This window comes from Panthera onca, chromosome B1 (genome assembly GCF_046562875.1).
Source record: "Panthera onca isolate mPanOnc1 chromosome B1, mPanOnc1 haplotype 2, whole genome shotgun sequence".
In the NCBI taxonomy this organism is placed as follows: domain Eukaryota; kingdom Metazoa; phylum Chordata; class Mammalia; order Carnivora; family Felidae; genus Panthera; species Panthera onca.
In genome coordinates this window covers 113,326,648-113,344,715 of record NC_138342.1, presented here as the reverse complement: position 1 = coordinate 113,344,715, position 18,068 = coordinate 113,326,648, and positions in this window count along the sequence as shown.

The window sequence follows — 18,068 nt, the reverse complement described above, 5'->3', positions numbered from 1 at the left end:
TTCTAAATGACTTAGCCAATTTTTAGGATAGACCAACTGATAAATCTAAATGAATATCATATACCAAAAGTCAGAGAAGCCACAATAGCCAACCCTCTGTGGAAGGAAAATGATAGAGTTGGTTAAAGAGAGAGGAGGGAAGAAGGTGCACAGAGAGGTGCAGACATTGATTAAAAATAAAAATTGTTAGTGTGTGAGAAAGATGGAAGATAGTTCTATGCCTATAGCATGTTAACAGTTAATTTCATTATTTGAGAGAAACAAACAAGAGCTAACACCATCAGTAGAGTAATTTATTGAGGTAGAACACAAACTTGATAAAAAAGCTAAAAATCCCAAAATACAGAAATGGCCATTTTATTTGATAGTCTATAATATCTAATTCATGGGAGAAAAAGAAATAAAATTGATCTGCAATGGATTTAATAGTTTAAAAAATCAGAATAAAACACTCCAAACAAAAATGAAGTGAGAGTGGGAATTATAAACTATTTATATTTTCACTTTTTTCCCCCATAATGATTCTTTGCCATAGATTGAAAAATGTGGTAGTGCAGGTTTAATGGGTTCTCAAGAAAAAGAAATGAACAGTTAATCTTTGGAGATGATGTGAAGAAATGTCAGGACCTAAGTCATCACATGGAATTAGCCACCCAACACAAGGGCTCCGACTTATTGGTGACTGAGAGCGTGGCTCCCTAGAAACCTAGAAAATGGCTTCCATGTTGTCCAGAACAATAATCCCATTGCCTGTTTTCATTTTTTTTTTTTTGACCCAAAATTTAGAGAGTCCTCAAAACTGATAGTTTTTTACAGAGTCCATTTGATTTCCTCTGGGTATGGAGTACCTGTACGGGCAGAATATATGCTTTACCTCCGTAAGCTCTTGATTACTAAGTAAAATCTATAAAAATAAATGTACAACTATATTCAATGAAGTGAAACTATAACTCAACAAACACATTTTTCAAGCCAGAGAAAAAAGGCAATTTACCCAGAGAAACATGATTTCAGGACATTATTTCTCGTTAGTAAATATAGATGCCAGAAAGCATGCAGTAGGAGTTTAAGATTGCTGGAAAAAACCCAAAACTCTCATTTTAGAATTTTACATCTGAATTAGCTATCATTTAAGAATGAAATAAAATATACCTAAATTATTCATATGAAAACATTAGAGTTTATCACTAGTAGAATGTCACTAAAATGACTATCAAATAACTATAAGGATTACTCTTTATAGAGGAGAAAAATAAACCCAGAGAAAAAACTCATGCTTCCAGTAAGGAAACTCAAATCCATCATCACATCTGCTACAAGTGAGGCACTGGAGGTATTTACTAAAAAAATAAAGCACATTTGTTTTAAAAGATGGCAGGGATTTGCACTTGCCTAACAAGTACAACAGACGTGATTTTATGGTAAGCATACACAGCTTCTAAGAGCCTGAGGATCTTGAAAAAAATAAAAATTTATATATTCAAAGGCAGAACAAGAACTGCTAATTACAGATCTGAAAACTTTTTCCCTGTACCGTGATACCACTTGCTAAGAAAAGATCGTATCTAATTACCCACTAAATAGAGGTTGTCCCATGATTAATATAATTACTTGAAAATATTTCAAATGAGTTAGATTTTGCTACATTTTTTCAAGTAGTTATGCGACAACTGACATAATTATGTTAACAACAGCTACAACAACAAAAATGGTTGCCAAAGTTTAGGCAAATAGGTTATTTCCTCTGGGCAGGTGAAATCATAGCTGCTTTCTTAATTTCAATCTGTTATTTTCAAATAGAATCAATTCAAAATTGTTTGCCTAAATGGGAACCGTCTGTGTGCAATGTAGGGCATAAGAATGTAGAACATGCAACATAACACAAGCAATGCAATGCATAGAAAAAATATTCCCTGCCAGGAAAAAAAAAAAAAATTCTAGATCAAAATGGCGTCAGCAAGAAACAATGTTTGTTAACTATTCTTTCTGTAGAAATTGAAATATATTACAAAGTGTTTTTTCAATGAGTAGGCTCTATGATCTAACTTTTCTAAGCACTTAGCACTAGACTGGAGTAGAATACACTCCTGTGAAGGTCATACTGGGAAACCAAATGTGACAATCCAAAGCCATTCCCCTCACTGCGTTTTATTACTTGTAACAGAGTTTTGCAAAGGATATGTGGCTACTAGGGACATATGTGCACTGATGGTTATTCTCACAGGGACCGAAAAATTTCACTTACATAAAAATTGAATTTGTTTTAAAAGTCAATCTTCAATTTCATTTGTTGTCGTTAATTTGGAGTGGATCAATCACATCTTACAGAATAAATATCATGAATAAAATAAAAAGATATAAAATTACGTTTCACATGTGATAAAAGATTAGGGACTCCTGCAGATAGAAATAGGAAAACCTAAGAAATCTATAGTAATCATTGAAATACCTATTATTTTACGTGACAAATTAATATTGTTGAACTACTAGACATATCAGAATTAGTAAAATATAATAATTTCAAATCAATAATACAACTACCTTTCAAGTTTGTTGAAAATTGAAGTCAAAATGTTTGATTGGGTGGTATATTTTAAATGATTGTTTTACTTTTAAGACTTTTGAAAAAGAAGCACAAAGATGTAATTTCCTATAGAGGCTTCAAAAAATTCTCTCTCTCACACACAATAACAAATCACGGAGTTTAAGATTTGTCCATTTTCATCTTGGAGCGTTCATAAAGTTAATTCATTCTTATTTTCTGAAGATTGTTTGGACTTACAAAATCTCATTTGCTTGCTGTTTGAAATGCACTTTTAATGTTTGAATTAAATGCACTAGATTTTCCTCCCACACTCTTACTACCATATTTATTAAAAACAAAACAGATGAATAAGAAAACTATTAGATCATACTCCCACTATCATTTGATTTAAAAGGGAGCTGTCCGTATCAGACTTTTGAGCTGTTTGTCATCTGGGAATTCTTGAGACTGTTTTCTTTCCAGCATCGCCTACAGATGTTTCTTTATTCTTTTCATTAGGGTTCTCTCTCCCTCCCCTACCTCCTTTTTAGTTTTTACTCCATTTTCAGATATTTTTCTCTGAAACGATGCAGTTCCTTTGCCATCTATCTAGGGTAACCTCTACCGTGCAGTACCCTCAGCCAATTTCCTTTCTGAGTCCTTTGAAAAAGCAAAAGACATGGTAACAAGAACTTTACTGTTTACCCTTTCTTTTCTGCTCCTTAAGAAAACATCATGCATAAACATTTTGTGTGACCACCCTGACTATGCCCCTTAGTATATTCTAGGGACTTAAAAATTCTCAAAGTCACCATATGGCCTGAAGTTTTGCTAGCATGTCTAAATAAAGACTTGGAAGTTCTTTGCTGTGTGCCCCTGGTCTCCAAGACAGAATTTGTAGCTGCTTTTAAAAGTCAATTTAAAAACTCTAGCCCTTGGTGAAGACAAAATTAAAAACAGCTTGAGAAGAGTTGAACATGACAAAATAATAGTTCAAGGAGATTTAGAGATACTGTCAGAAGTTATGCTGAAGTTAGAAGAAACAATTTAAAGGTTATTCCAAGGAACTTGCAGTTCTCATTTTAATGCTAATGAACCAAGAAATATTAGGCTAAGGGAGTTAATCTGTATTCAGAGCATTCTAATAAATTAAATGAAAAGGGTGCAGATCTAATGCAACTTGCAAATGCCGGTTTCAATAATTGTCACATCAGCTGAGTATTTATCTAATCAGCACTGCTAAATTTACCTTTCTCGCTAATATTGCTTTTCTTTTTTGTCACATCATTTTAGTGGCATTTTAGTTAAACTGAGGATTTCCTCCGGAATCACGAAAAAGAAGACTGTAAAGTGCTTTTTCATAGAACGATATATTACATGGGAGAAGCTATCGTGGGGTCATACTAAAATAATGTTGCTTCTCAAAAAAAATTATTTTTGCTTCTCTTGTAAGAACCATCCCTTTGAAGTGCCTATGAATGTTAGTCTATTTCTTTTGCATTCTGTAATGTTGCTTACCATATACATTTGCGGAGTGTTGTGAAAGACTTCATTAGCCGACAACACTACGTATGCTGTCGCTAATTACAATGATTTCAACAGTACCTTTTCTTGTGCATTTTGTTCTCATCACCCTACTACTTCTCCATGCCTTCTCTCTTCTTCCTTTTCAATGCCATCAATCTCGTTTTTCTCTAATTTACTTGATAATGAAGTGGTATATCTAAAAACTGAAATAGGGAGTAATGCCTGTTAACATTTTTCAGATGTTCCACTCAAACACCATGTGTCCAACACATGAATAAGAGTATGAGGTCTCTTGTGAGGTGAAGCAACCAACCCAGGTTGCAACCAGCAATATACTGGCACCAATGCAACTCACTTCCAGCAACATGAAAAATGGAATATAAACACTAGCATTCATGATCTTTTCGGATGTAGCTTAAATTTTTACTCCAACTTGAGATTTCTTAAGCCGTCTACGCATATCGCTTTGCTTTCTTTCCTAGGAGAGAAAACAAAGCATTCACTTTGTCCTTGGTTGATTCATTTATAGCATTCCCAATGTTTTTATAAAAGTCTTAACATTACCTTTGTAATTCCTTACATGGTATGTTGCAATGAAGCCTTTTGGAAAGGTTCTTGATGTAAAGGAAATTTCACAGAGAATATTAGAGATAAATGTGAAAAGGGGAGTCATTTTAGGATCAGGGATATGCATGAAAGAGGGACAGAACCTACTTATATTGCTAGAAAATAATTTTCAATTTAGAAGTTGTAATGAACTTTTTTTTTATAAAAGTGACCTTTTTAAAAAATGAAGAGGCGTGCCTTCTCCTTTAGCGAGATTGCATTAATAATTCTCAACCCACAATTAGAAGAAGAGCAGGCTTTCAATTCTTATAACTTTTCTCTAAAACATTGGCACATGAAAAGAAGTGCCCTGGACAGATGGGAAATTAGCATGTCATAAAAATCTATAATAGATTGGCTGCTGCTGTCAATCTCATGAAAGTAATTACATCATGGTGACTTTTCCTGAAAATTGACACGAACTTACAAGGGAAACTATTGTGTGTATGAGGCAAACAGAAATACAAATCAACATCATTTTCTTTCAATATGATATTCTAATATCTTTTGAATTTTTTGTTAGGATGGAAACATTATTTCTTTTTATGATAGCATCAGGTAAAAACTTTTCTTTCTAAGAGGATGAGATGGACATGAGGAGTGAAGTGTACACAACCATCACACTGCTCGAGAGTCAATCTTGAGCCACTGCCGTGCGAGACCGCTTGGGCCAGATGCAGAGACTTTTCCCAGCCACCCACCATTAACAGTGTCCAGTGTCCAGTGTCCTGGGCTGTTGAAATGCAGGTGGACTATGGAGAGTTCATCTGATCAAGTAACAAATTGTGAAGTCAAAAGTTGGCGTCAGAACTCCTTGGACGATTAGTGGTGACATGGTTGCTACTGTTAAGAAGGAAAATCCTTACTAGGTTGCCACGAGGAGGAACCTATAGTATCTTGTTGGCCCAGTGATGTTGAGTACTTACAGAAATGGAGACTCATGTTCTCTGCAGACAGACTCAATTTCCACAGGCCTCCCTAATCCCAGAGAAGGGTGCATTTGTAGGTAGCATCGGTGATCTCTTGCTTTTGCCTTTTTTCTCATATTAATGAGGTTCCCTTTTTTTTTTTCCTACTTCTTCTGGCCAAGAGTTTGTCAGTATACCACTATTGACACTTTAGGTTGGGTAATTTTATGTTGAAGAAGCTGTATTATGCATTGTAGGATACAGCAGATCTGACTTCTATCCAGTGAATGCCAATAGTACCCCTTGACCTCAGTTACAGCAACCAAAAAAGACCCCAGACATTGCCAATTGTCTCCTGAGAAGGGGATTTTTCCCAGTTTGATGCTCACTGTTTAGCTCATGAAAGTTTTTCTATCTGCGTGAAAAATAAAGAATTTCATCTTACATCTTTACTCTATTGATTCCACAGAGACAATAGTCTCCTTGAGGAAATGAGTGACTTAGGTCTTGAGTGAAGTTGGAGTCTTGGGAATTTAAGTGCAAAAGTGAAGCATAAAATAAAATAAGTTAATACTTGAGATTTCTTCCTCATCACCTATGCATGCTTGCACATGTGAAAAAATACATTGACTATAATTTTATATGAATGAGTCCATCAATTGAACCACAAAAATAGATTGGCTTTACGAAATTTGTTTTGCCATAATTTAGATATTGAGCACCGCTACATTTTTGGTAACTAAAACATTTTGTATAGTTCAAAAGTGAAACAATATAAAGAAGTACTGATGTGCTCAGTCTAGTTCAGACTAGTCAACGAATAATCTCTTGAAAACGTTTTTGGAATGACAAAAGAATATAAATGCAATTTTATATAAATGTATGTATATATGTAATGTATAGGCATGTATGTATAATTTTAAAATGTGCCACTTTTTTTTTACGTTGATGGCACTAGTAAAATCACTAATATTGGCATATTCTGTTTTCTTCTAGGGAGAACCTCTTCAAATACTGCACCTAATCATATCCACGGGTCACTTAGAAAAGCGCTTGTGTCAGGACAATGTTATCTGTGCTTATGGATCACGTTCTTCTATAGCATTATTAACTTTTTTATACTATCTACCTATGCCAGGGACTATTACAACTCCCATGCCAGATGATAAGTCGATATCTGCGTCATCTATGGGCTTTCACGTTTAGTAGATGGAGCTAGAATGCTATTAACTTCACACTGAGAATTAAGAACGCAAGTGCCTTTTGTGTAAGGTAGCCCTAGATGCTGATAATATCTTCAAATTTCTTTTTAAATATAAAATAAATGAACCAACACAGCAGATTTTTGACAAAGAATTTGTGATTTATTATTGTAATACATTTTTGGCAACATCAAGATAGGTGGTATGTATTTATTCTGCAATAATTATGATTGAAAGTGTATATTCATATTCATGTATATATGCATGCGTAAAATGGTCTATTTAAAAGAAAACATTTTAAACAGATTATAATAAATATGACATTTTTTTGTTATCTTTAACACACGTTGTCTCCTCCGAAGTATAAGAAACGTTATAAAATCATTATGATCACTGCAAAGAAATTCCCACTTCTTAGTTAAGCTTGAGCTCCCATATGTCCCTTTTACAGCATCTCAGAGAGTGTTGATGGAGTGGAGGACTGTGTTCCTCACTCATTTTCACATTTCACATTTTCATATTATCCCCCTGCCATTTGAAACACTCTATCTTGGGCTCTCAGGACCTCCTCTGCTCTTCGTGTTTTCGAAGGCATATTTTAAGGTTTGTTGTTTCTTTTTTCTTTACTACTGAACATATGGGAAAGTTTTCGGTTTGATTTGTTCTATTCACTCAATATTAACTTTTGAAACTTGGGCTTTAATTTTTTTTTCCATGAATAACATACTTTGTTTGGATTAATAATAAGTTAAAAAAGAAAATAAAGTTAGCCCATGACATGTAATAATAATTTTGCAAGAGGTATTTTCTATATAACTGTGTTAGAAAGTTGAAAAAATACAAGTCCTGATACTTCTATCCTTTATTGATCCATGCATTCATTTACTGTCAAAACTTTACTGAACCTCAACTATGATTAGTTAAGTCAGTAATTATGCTAGAAACTGTGGGCATAAAGTGTGTCTTCCTTAAAGAAGTGTGTGTGTGTGTGTGTGTGTGTGTATATATATATATATATATATATATATATATATAATTTATGAACAAAAACATTTTCTGAAATTATTTGAGAAACATTTTAAATGGTGCTAATGGGGGGTGGGGGGCGCCTGGGTTGCTTAGTCAGTTGAACATCCAATTTCTGCTTAGGTCATGATCTGACAGTTCCTGCGTTCAAGCTCCACATCAGGCCTTGTGCTGACAGCTCAGAGCCTCAAGCCTGCTTCAGATTCTGTGTCTCCCTCTCTCTCTGTTCCTCCCCCACTTGCTCTCTCTCTCTCTCTCTCAAAAATAAAGATTTAAAAAATGTTTTTAATTGTCTTAATGGCATAGAAACATTTTTAAATGACTTACAGCTGACTTTGGTACCTTTTCTTTAGGGTTCATAAACATAAGCTTATCAATGGCCAAGTGGTTGATTGTTCAAAATGTAATTTCTAACTTCTTTTTGGAGAAGACAGAGTAAACATTAGAAAAGCATTTTTCTAAAGAAATTAAAATAGTGGCAGTTTATTACTCTCTGGAGAGAGAGGATTAGTAGACTATCAAAGACAAAATCCATAAATTATATAAGCTAAAGTTATTAATTATTTAATATTATATATGTGTGTAAATACTATGTATATTATATAGATATGCACGGACAGCAGATATGATCTCAGATTCATAAAAACAAACATAGGATCTTCTTACAGATTTACTGCTTCATTGTTTTACTACCTAAATGTGCTTTCTATTTAAACCCCAGTTTTATACAAAAGCCCCATTTCCATACTGTTTGATTTCCAGACACTTAAATTAATAAAATGGGTCAAGGTAAGGGCATATTTGCAGTTTTCCTTTGAAGAAAATGGTGTTAAACTATGAACGTATTTAAGTAATGTAGTAAACCAGTGTAACTGCCTTCACTTAGGAAGACTTGGCTAATTAAGGCAATTGTGAAGGTCACCAACAGATTTCAAGTTCATGTGAAAATACAGATATGCAGTGCTAACAACGTTCACAGTTTCTTTGGAAACATGAAATGCAAACCTATAAAATCTCCACAGTCCATACTGGATAATAGGTACTTTTGAAAACCCAGCATTTCCCAAACATTTTACATTGTTTCCTTGACTGTGTAAGTCTTTTGAGGTTAATTTTATGTGTCAACTTGACTGGGCCAAGAGGTTGCCAGATATTTGGATAAACGTTATTTCTGAGTGTCTCTGTGAGTGTATTTCTAGACAAAATTGACATTAGAATCAGTAGACTGAATAAAGCAGATAGCCTTTCCCAATGTGGGTGGGCCTCATCTATTCCATTGAAAGCCTGAATAGAACAAAAACCTGAGTAATGTGAATAGATTAGGCCAGGCTGCTGACAGTCATACTTTGGACTTGGAAGCGTAAATAGTGACTCTCTGAGTAGTTAAAGACGGCTATTATCTTGATGGCCTTGATGTATACATAGAAATAACCCAAGAAACAATATTGATAGTGCAATAATAATTTGGTTAAAGAGAAAAATGGAGTTTCTTCTCAATTTAACTTTTTAAAAAACATTGTAAGAATGGATTAGATATAGCACCAGAAACGTGCTCATAGTCTAAACGATTCAAAACACATTCATGTCTCCCTAAATTGCACATAACTAGTATTTGTAGAAAGAGAGAAGAGGCAGAGGGGGCAGAGTTAGTTCACCATAATCCAAAGTGAAGTACATGAGCCCATGCTCATACTAACTGTAGGAATATGAAAAATTCATTATTGCATAGGACAAAATTAATCAATTCAAAGCAATGAGTGGATAAAATCAGGTGACTTGGTGACATTTAGTATATATCTAATCAAAATATCTGATTTCTTAAGCTAGCAGTATAATTATTTAATTGCCACAATGTGAAGAAAGGAAATGGAAATTCTGTATTTGTTAATGAAGATTTGAGTGCTTGGTAAATAATGAGAGACTTTCTGTGAGTACAGACACGTGGCCACATTAAGTTATTGTCCAATCACATTCATATACCTCTAAAGCCATTAAAATGAGGACACATTTAAAAGATTATCAAAAACTGCACTTTTATATTTTTAAGCATAATTTGGGATGAAGTATTTTATAGGGAGAAAGAGTAGCCAAATTTGATAATCTACTTGGGTTTGCAGCACATATTTAATAAAAATACATGCTACAATTAGAAAAAGCAAATGAGTAAGGGAGAATTTTCTCTACATGATTTTGTTGAGGTGGGAAATTAATCACCTACCTTCAGACTCAGACTTGGAATGGAATTTGCATCAGCTTTTCTATTTCTTAGGTCTTCTGACTTGATTTTGGATTTCTCACCCTCCATACTCACAAGAGCTAATTCTTTACAGTAAATCTCTCTCCCTTTTCCTTTCTGTCTCTCTCTCTCTGTGTCTCTCTCCTATTAAATGTGGGTGTGTGGGGCACCTGGGTGGCTTGGTCGGTTAAGCGTCCGACATCGGCTCAGGTCATGATCTCATTGTCTGTGAGTTCGAGCCCCAAGTCGGGCCCCGTGCTGACAGCTCAGAGCCTGAAGCCTGTTTCAGATTCTGTGTCTCCCTCTCTCTCTGCCCTCCCCTGTTCATGCTCTGTCTCAAAAATAAATAAACGTTAAAAAAAAATTAAATATGTGTGTGTGTGTGTGTGTGTGTGTATATATATATATGTATATGTATATATACATATACATGTATATGTATATGTATATGTATATGTATATGTATATGTATATATATAGCATCCTATGAGTTCTGTTTCTTTGGAGAACCCAGACTAGTGCAAGGCTAATCTTACAGACCTTCCAATGAATAGAACATAGTCACATTTCCTAAAGTCGTGCTATGATCTAATCACATTTTAAAATATTCAAACTACTGAAGATAATTTTAGACTCTGATTTAATTGTTAAAGTGAATTATCTCTGCTTAATTGAAAATAAAACAATAATTTTTGTTTGAATTACATAAAAATATTAGTGTTTGTAAAATAGTATAGACAAATTAGGGGCGCCTGGGTGGCTCAGTCAGTTAAGCGTCCAACTTCAGCTCAGGTCACTATCTCGTGGTCCATGAGTTCCAGCCCCGCATCGGGCTCTGGGCTGACGGCTCAGAGCCTGGAGCCTGCTTCTGATTCTGTGTCTCCCTCTCTCTCTCTCTGCCCCTCCCTCGTTCATGCTCTGTCTCTCTCTGTCTCAAAAATAAACATTAAAAAATAATAATAAAATCAAATAGTATAGACAAATTAGATATATTTGTTTTGTAGAATTTTCTTTCTTAAGCAAAAATTGAATTTTAAGATTTTTAGTTACGTTCAAGAGAAAGGAAATGCTTTTCTTTAGCCTTTTGTTTTTTAAGTTCATTTATTTATCTTGAGAGAGACAGAGCAAGCACAATCAGGGAAGCGACAGAGAGAGAGGGAGACGGAGAATCTCAAGCACGCTACGCACTGGGGAGCTATTTCTCTTTACACTTTTTTTTTTTTACAAGTTTATTTATTTATTTTTGAGAGAGACAGAGCTAGCGCAAGCAGGGGAGGGTCAGAGAGAAAAGGAGAGAGAGACTCCTAGGCAGGCTTGGCACTGCTAGCTCGGAGCTCCACCCGAGGCTCGAACTCAGGAAACCGTGAGATCATGACCTGAGCGGAAACCAAGAGTCTTATGCTTAACTAACTGAGCCACCCAGGCACCGCGAAAGGAACTGTTTTTCTAACCACACACTAACCCTTAAGTAATGCCCACACTGGGTTACCAATTCCGTCCTGTCAATGTTACTTAGAGAACTACGATTTTCATCCTGTATTTATCCAGCCCTACAAACTGCAGGTGACTCAGGAGAAGCTGAAGCCAATCCTCATTTTACAGCTGAGTTCTGATTAGTGTCAGTCATTCCTAGTGATGCCATTTCTTGCAGGAGTTTGTGTTTGGTTCAGGAACATGAGCATAATCCACATCAATCTAATGAGTCAATGGGCTAGGTGTATGTAGATAACCTAAAATAGTTTAATAAAGTTCAATAAAAAATGATTGTTAGGCAAAGGTTTTTCCCTTCTTCCATATGAATGTGAACTATCTTTTCTTAGTAGCTTCCACTGCCTTCTTGAGAGGAGGGCAACCATCACAAGGCTGATGCTCATGTGGAAGGTGGCAGTCAAGAGAACCACGCAGAAATGGATTCATAGAGTGCTCCATAGCCAGAAATCATAATACCTCTGTACTTTCTATTACGTGAAATGAGGTTTAGTCCTTAATTTTAGTTTACTTTCATTTCGAATTCAGTTTCCTGGAGGTGAAAAAAATGTTCTGACAATGATAAAGTTATCATGACCCCCAAAGGCAGGGATAGGGAGAATGCGGCTATCAAGATGATTCACTTCTTTTTTTTCTTTTTACATTTTTTTTAACGTTTATTTATTTTTGAGACAGAGAGAGAGCATGAACAGGGGAGGGTCAGAGAGAGGGAGACACAGAATCCGAAACAGGCTCCAGGCTCCGAGCTGTCAGCACAGAGCCCGACGCGAGGCTCCAACTCACGGACCGCGAGATCATGACCTGAGCCAAAGTCGGCCGCTTAACCGACTGAGCCACCCAGGCGCCCCAAGATGATTCACTTCTTTATCAGAAGGGGTAAAAAAAGCAATAGGCACATACTGCAGCGGCCATTCACAGTATTGGAAACTCTCAATAAATTTGGACTGAATATGCATGTGTCTTTGTCATAAATGAATGATTTATATAAAAAATAGAGAATATATATTTTATTAGAACTTTGTAGATAAAGGGGAAATAGAGATAAAGTCCCCAATATCAAAGTGAGCATGTCTTCTTCTCATTAAAAATAGAAATGAAAGAAAAAAATAGAAGTGAGACAGCTTTTTAGGTGAATTTATTTATTTTTTATTGTTTTTTTTTTAATTTTTTATTGAGAGAGAGAGAGAGTGCAAGCAAGGGAGGGGCAGAGACAGAGGGGACAGAGGATGTGAAGTGGGTTCTGTGCTGACAGCAGAAAGCCTGATGCGGGGCTCAAACTCACAAACTACAAGATCATGACCTGAGCTAAAGTGGGGGAGTTAACCAACTGAGTCACCAGGTGCTCCTTTCAGGTGAATTTAGAATGCTTATTTTCTCTGTTAATTGAAACCTTTGTAGTTATATAATGCACTCCTTTAAAGCTGCTAATGCTGTTTTTGCTTTAAAGTCTATTTAACAATATAATATAACCACAAAATGTTTCCTTTCAATTATCTGTAACCGATATAGTTTTTTTGCCCAGGTTTTGTATTGAATAATATCCTATTTGAAAACATCAAAGTTTATTTCTGCTGTTAATAGTTCTTAATGTCTTTAATCATGTCTTGCTATAGGTTTTGTTTCCATATTTTTCTTCTATTTATGTTTGCAAGCTCTTATCTAACTGATCTAAATGTACAAAATTATGAAGGTTATATCTTGAGGATGACTTCCTTTAGAAAGAATTAGTATTTATATCTTTTAGGTGAACTGGGGTATAACAAAGTTGAGTCCACTTTACGTTCGTCTCCAATCTTTAGGTTTCCTGTATGTGTATACATTTGACCCTCAAATTTCTGTGCTGGCAAGATTATGGATCTGCATTTGGGTGGAAATTTATTTCCTTCTGTCCTTCCTTCCTTCCTTCCTTCCTTCCTTCCTTCCTCTCTTTCTTTTTTATTTATTTATTTTCTAATTGTATCCAGCTCCAGTAGGGGTCAAGATAGTAAGTACAGTTCTCTTCTGGTCACGCTTTACTGCAATCTTATTTTATATTTCCTACCCTACCCTTACCATGAGAGAGCTGGGTTTGGGGGGATCCTGTCTTTATATAGTTATTTGGGTGGCAGCACTCTCATTTGAGTCGTTGCAAGTCTTCATATTTTTATCCCTACTAGGCTATTAAAACAGTGTCTTCAATGCAGCCAAAGGATCATTTCTTGTTTTCTCCTGTGGATACCTTCATTCTATAATACTCAGTTAAAAAAAACCAAAAAAACAAAAAACGTTAATACCAAATTTAGTTAAATTACCATCCGTCTCCTTAGTTCACATTTGATCTCATAATTCAGGTAGACAGTGAAGAAATGGCATGGTGTGTTTAATTCTCTTTCTTTTTCTTTACCACTCATTCTGTGTTTTCTGCATCTATTTTCCTTCCCCAGTGTTGAAGCTTGCGTGGAGGGACTGGGGAAAGGGTAGAGATGTTTTGTGTACTCATTTTGTAAGTACTAAATCTTCAAAAGATTTCTTTGATTTCTGTGATCAAGTATAAGGTGAAGGACTGAGAAGATGCTTTAAGCCAGAATAAAATGCACACTTCACAGCTATCACATATATTATAGTACTCAAAGAAAAAACAAATCATGTGCAAAACATCCTTATAGTATTGTCTGTAAAAATCAATGTATTGACTGAAATAACCTGAAGGGGGGAAAAAAAAACAAAAAAACAAGCACTAAAGTGAAGACAACGTTTCATGTCTTTAAATGTCTCTAGGAAGTTAAAAACCCTGAGCAAGTCAATAAACGTTTTACTCTCAATTTCCTTTCCTATTAAAAAGAAAATTTAGATCGGATGATCACTAATACCCTATCAATATACAATTATATTTTTTGTTGCCATAAATTACCTTTATTCTTACAGTGAAAATATTTCCTTCATATTTTATAATAGTATGAAAAATGAGATCTGAACCTTTTTAATAACCAACTTAATTTGAATTGCTACCAGACATAACCATGTAATAAATATACACTAAATGATATTTTGAGTCTATTTTCCCTTCTTCTCCCTGGTGTAGGTAATTGAAAATACTATATGTCTAGCCAATACAAGAAAAATAAATGTTATCAATATGCTAAATTGTTTCCCTTGTCTGGATTCTAAAGTGCAATGATAATAAAACGAATATTTGGGGTCATCCAAATTGACTTGACAGGGCAAAGTGCTCCCCCAACTCTCACAAATAATCTTAAAGTCTTATTATTCTTTTGAAATTAGCAAGGTTGATTCTTCTTTTAATATCAAAATGCTCATTAAATGCTGCATCAATTTAAGTATTTATTAAAATTAGAAGAAAGAATACGGGTAAAGTTATGCGACTAAAAAATAATGTCCAATGTTTTAACTATCTGAAACCAGGTGATAACTCTTGTTAAGTTCATATGAAGCATTTTTAATGCTTCTAATATAAATGTCAGTTTTAAAGGTATAGCAAAGTGAATGCCAATGGCCTTGTTCTAGCTATCTTTTATTTGAAAAAAAAAATCTAGAACCTGAACTTGAAACTGATTAAGAGAAAAAAATGAGTCCAGTTGGGTTTATACATATATTTTGAATATTTCCTTATTTTCCATGTAGATATCTGTGTTATTTTAAATTCGTGATTAACTTAAGAATTATAAAAAAATATTGGTAAAATTCTCCCTCGGTAAGTACTGTCATGTATATAGTCTCAGATACTCTTTGTCTACTATATGTATTTTATTTTTCCTAAGAGTTTCAAAATATCTCAAACTCTATAATATTTTGAATTAGGTTATGGGCATGCATCAAAAGTTTGCAGTCAACATTTTATTGAGATTCTAATGAGATGTAAAGAAAGAAACAATATATTTGGCTCCCTATCTAAAATAGATTTTCAGTAAAAATAAATGAAATACAGACACTTGCATTTGGTATTATTTATTATCAATAATATCAAATTAGTATTTTAAGATTTGCCAATAAATTAAAGAACTAGAAATATACACATAAATAATGTATCTAAATATTTGTCTGTGCACAAAACGTAAGTAAAATAAAGAATCTGATTGAGTCCCAGAATGAGGGATGGTATTAAATTTCGGCATAAGGTCATGAACTCTGCGTAAAAATTAATTTTTGAAAAAAAAAATTAATTTTGGTCCCCAAACTCATTTGGCCATAGCTTTCCCTGTGTCCACATTGAGATATTCTAATAGCATACTCTTCAGGTCCATTGGCTTGCTTTTTCTGATTCTGGGCCATGCTTGGGGCAAGAAATCCTGTGAGTCTGTCACTCACACACTCCGCTAAACACATCAACCACAGAACCATTCCATCCGTTCTCTTGCCACCTTCCTGATATTTCCTTTGTATTTATTTCCTATGGTTGATGTAACGAATTACACAAACTTAGCAACTTAGGACAACAAAAATTTATCTTACAGTTCTGGATATCAGAAGTCCAAAATTGATCTCACTGAGCTTAAGTCACGGTATCAGCAAAGTGGTGTTCTTTCCTGGAGGATCTAAGGGAGAACCATTTTCTTATCTTTTCCAGCTTCTGTGAACTGCCAGAAAAGTCCCTGGACTTTTTCTATCTTTAAATCAGCAAAGGTTTGTTCAGCCTTTCTGACATTATATCACTCTTATTCTCTGCAACTCTCTTTCATTTATAAGAACACTTACGATTACCTGGACCCCACCCAGATAATCCAGGATAATCATCCCATCTCAAGATCTTTAACATAATTACATCTGTAAAGTGTGTTTTGATAAAGTAGACACGTTCACAGATCCCAGGGATTAGGAGAACATTATTGGGGCAGCATTATTCTGCCTATCAGATCTCTGTAACCTGAGCCACTGTTTTATTTGCAACAACTCTCCAAGTTCATAAAGGAGAAATCATCCCAACCTTAGTATTTCTTCCTTATTGAGTCTGTGCGTGATGTGGTATCTGAAATTCACCCTCACCTGCTTTCACTACTAAATACTCCAGTCTTATAAACATTTCTAGACAGGGTTTTGGAAACAAGCACCAAGACTTACAGACTACTTTTGTCTTCTGTCTCATAGCTTTCACTTGAAAATGAACAAAGAAAAAAGAATTCCAGGGAAAATAGATGAGAAAAGAAAAACATAGGTTAATATCTCAATATATCATAGAATCACATATGTTAATTTTTAGAGATGCTAAAAATCCTTGTCCTAGGAAATAAAAAAATGTGTGTAATATCAATACATTAAAAAATAATAAAATCCATAAAAAAGATAATATTAACATCAATTATGTTAAGATGTTCTCATTGGTTCAAGGAGAGTTGAAAGTAGAGCACTTCACATCATACAGATAATGAATATGAGTAATCAAGTCCCTTAAATAAATTTACTTTATTACACAAATTATTCACCTCAATTATCAATTTGGCCTGTTTGTCTTTAGATGATCATTCAATTCTCATGTGTGCAATTTTCCTCATATGACAGGTATGACAGAGATGGAATTTTCTAAATGTTGGTGCATTGAAACCTGGCCCCATTGCTAATTCTTTTTTGGCACATCATACAGTTTCATGTCCTTTTTATTTTATTTTTTTTTTTTTGGATAAACTGTTTTATCTACCTGAAATCACTTTTTCTTACTGTATTGTTGTAATGAGAACTCATTTCTAAATACGTGCCCAGTGTTAGCACAAACTACATCTTTTCCAACGGTATTTTTATTGACTAATTTAAAGATCTGTTGAAAAAATGTATGTAAGTTGCCCAAAATAAGAAATGTCTACACTATTATATCAGAAGAGCATATTTTTAAAAGTATCTGCCAAAAAGTTTATCTTTCTTTTTTTATCTTCATTTTTTTTAAATTTTAAGATAGTGATACTTTTTATTGTTCTCTGTCAGCAACACAAAGATATGTTTAATTATAGTGCTAAAGATGTATTCCTAATACATTTTTTTTAATTTACATCCAAGTTAGTTAGCTTATGGTACAACAATGATTCCAGGAGTAGATTCCTTAATGCCCCTTACGCATTTATCCCATTCCCCCTCCCACAAACCCTCCAGCAACCCTCTGTTTGTTCTCTATATTTGAGAGTCTCTTATGTTTTGTTTCCCTCCCTGTTTTTATATTATTTTTGCTTCCCTTCCCTTATGTTCGTCTGTTTTGTATCTTAAAGTCCTCATATGAGTGAATTTATATGATATTTGTCTTTCTCTGACTAATTTCACTTAGCATAATACCCTCTATTTCCATCCACGTAGCTGCAAATGGCAAGAGTTCATTCTTTTTGATTGCCAAGTAATACTCCATTGTACATATATACCACTTCTTCTTTATCCATTCATCCATCGATGGACATTTGGGCTCTTTCCATACTTTGGCTACTGTTGATAGTGCTACTGTAAACATTGGGGTGCGTGTGTCCCTTCAAAACAGCATACCTGTATCCCGTGGATAAATACCTAGTAGTGCAATTGCTGGGTCGTAGGGTAGTTCTAATTTTAATTTTTTGAGGAACCTCCATACTGTTTTCCAGAGT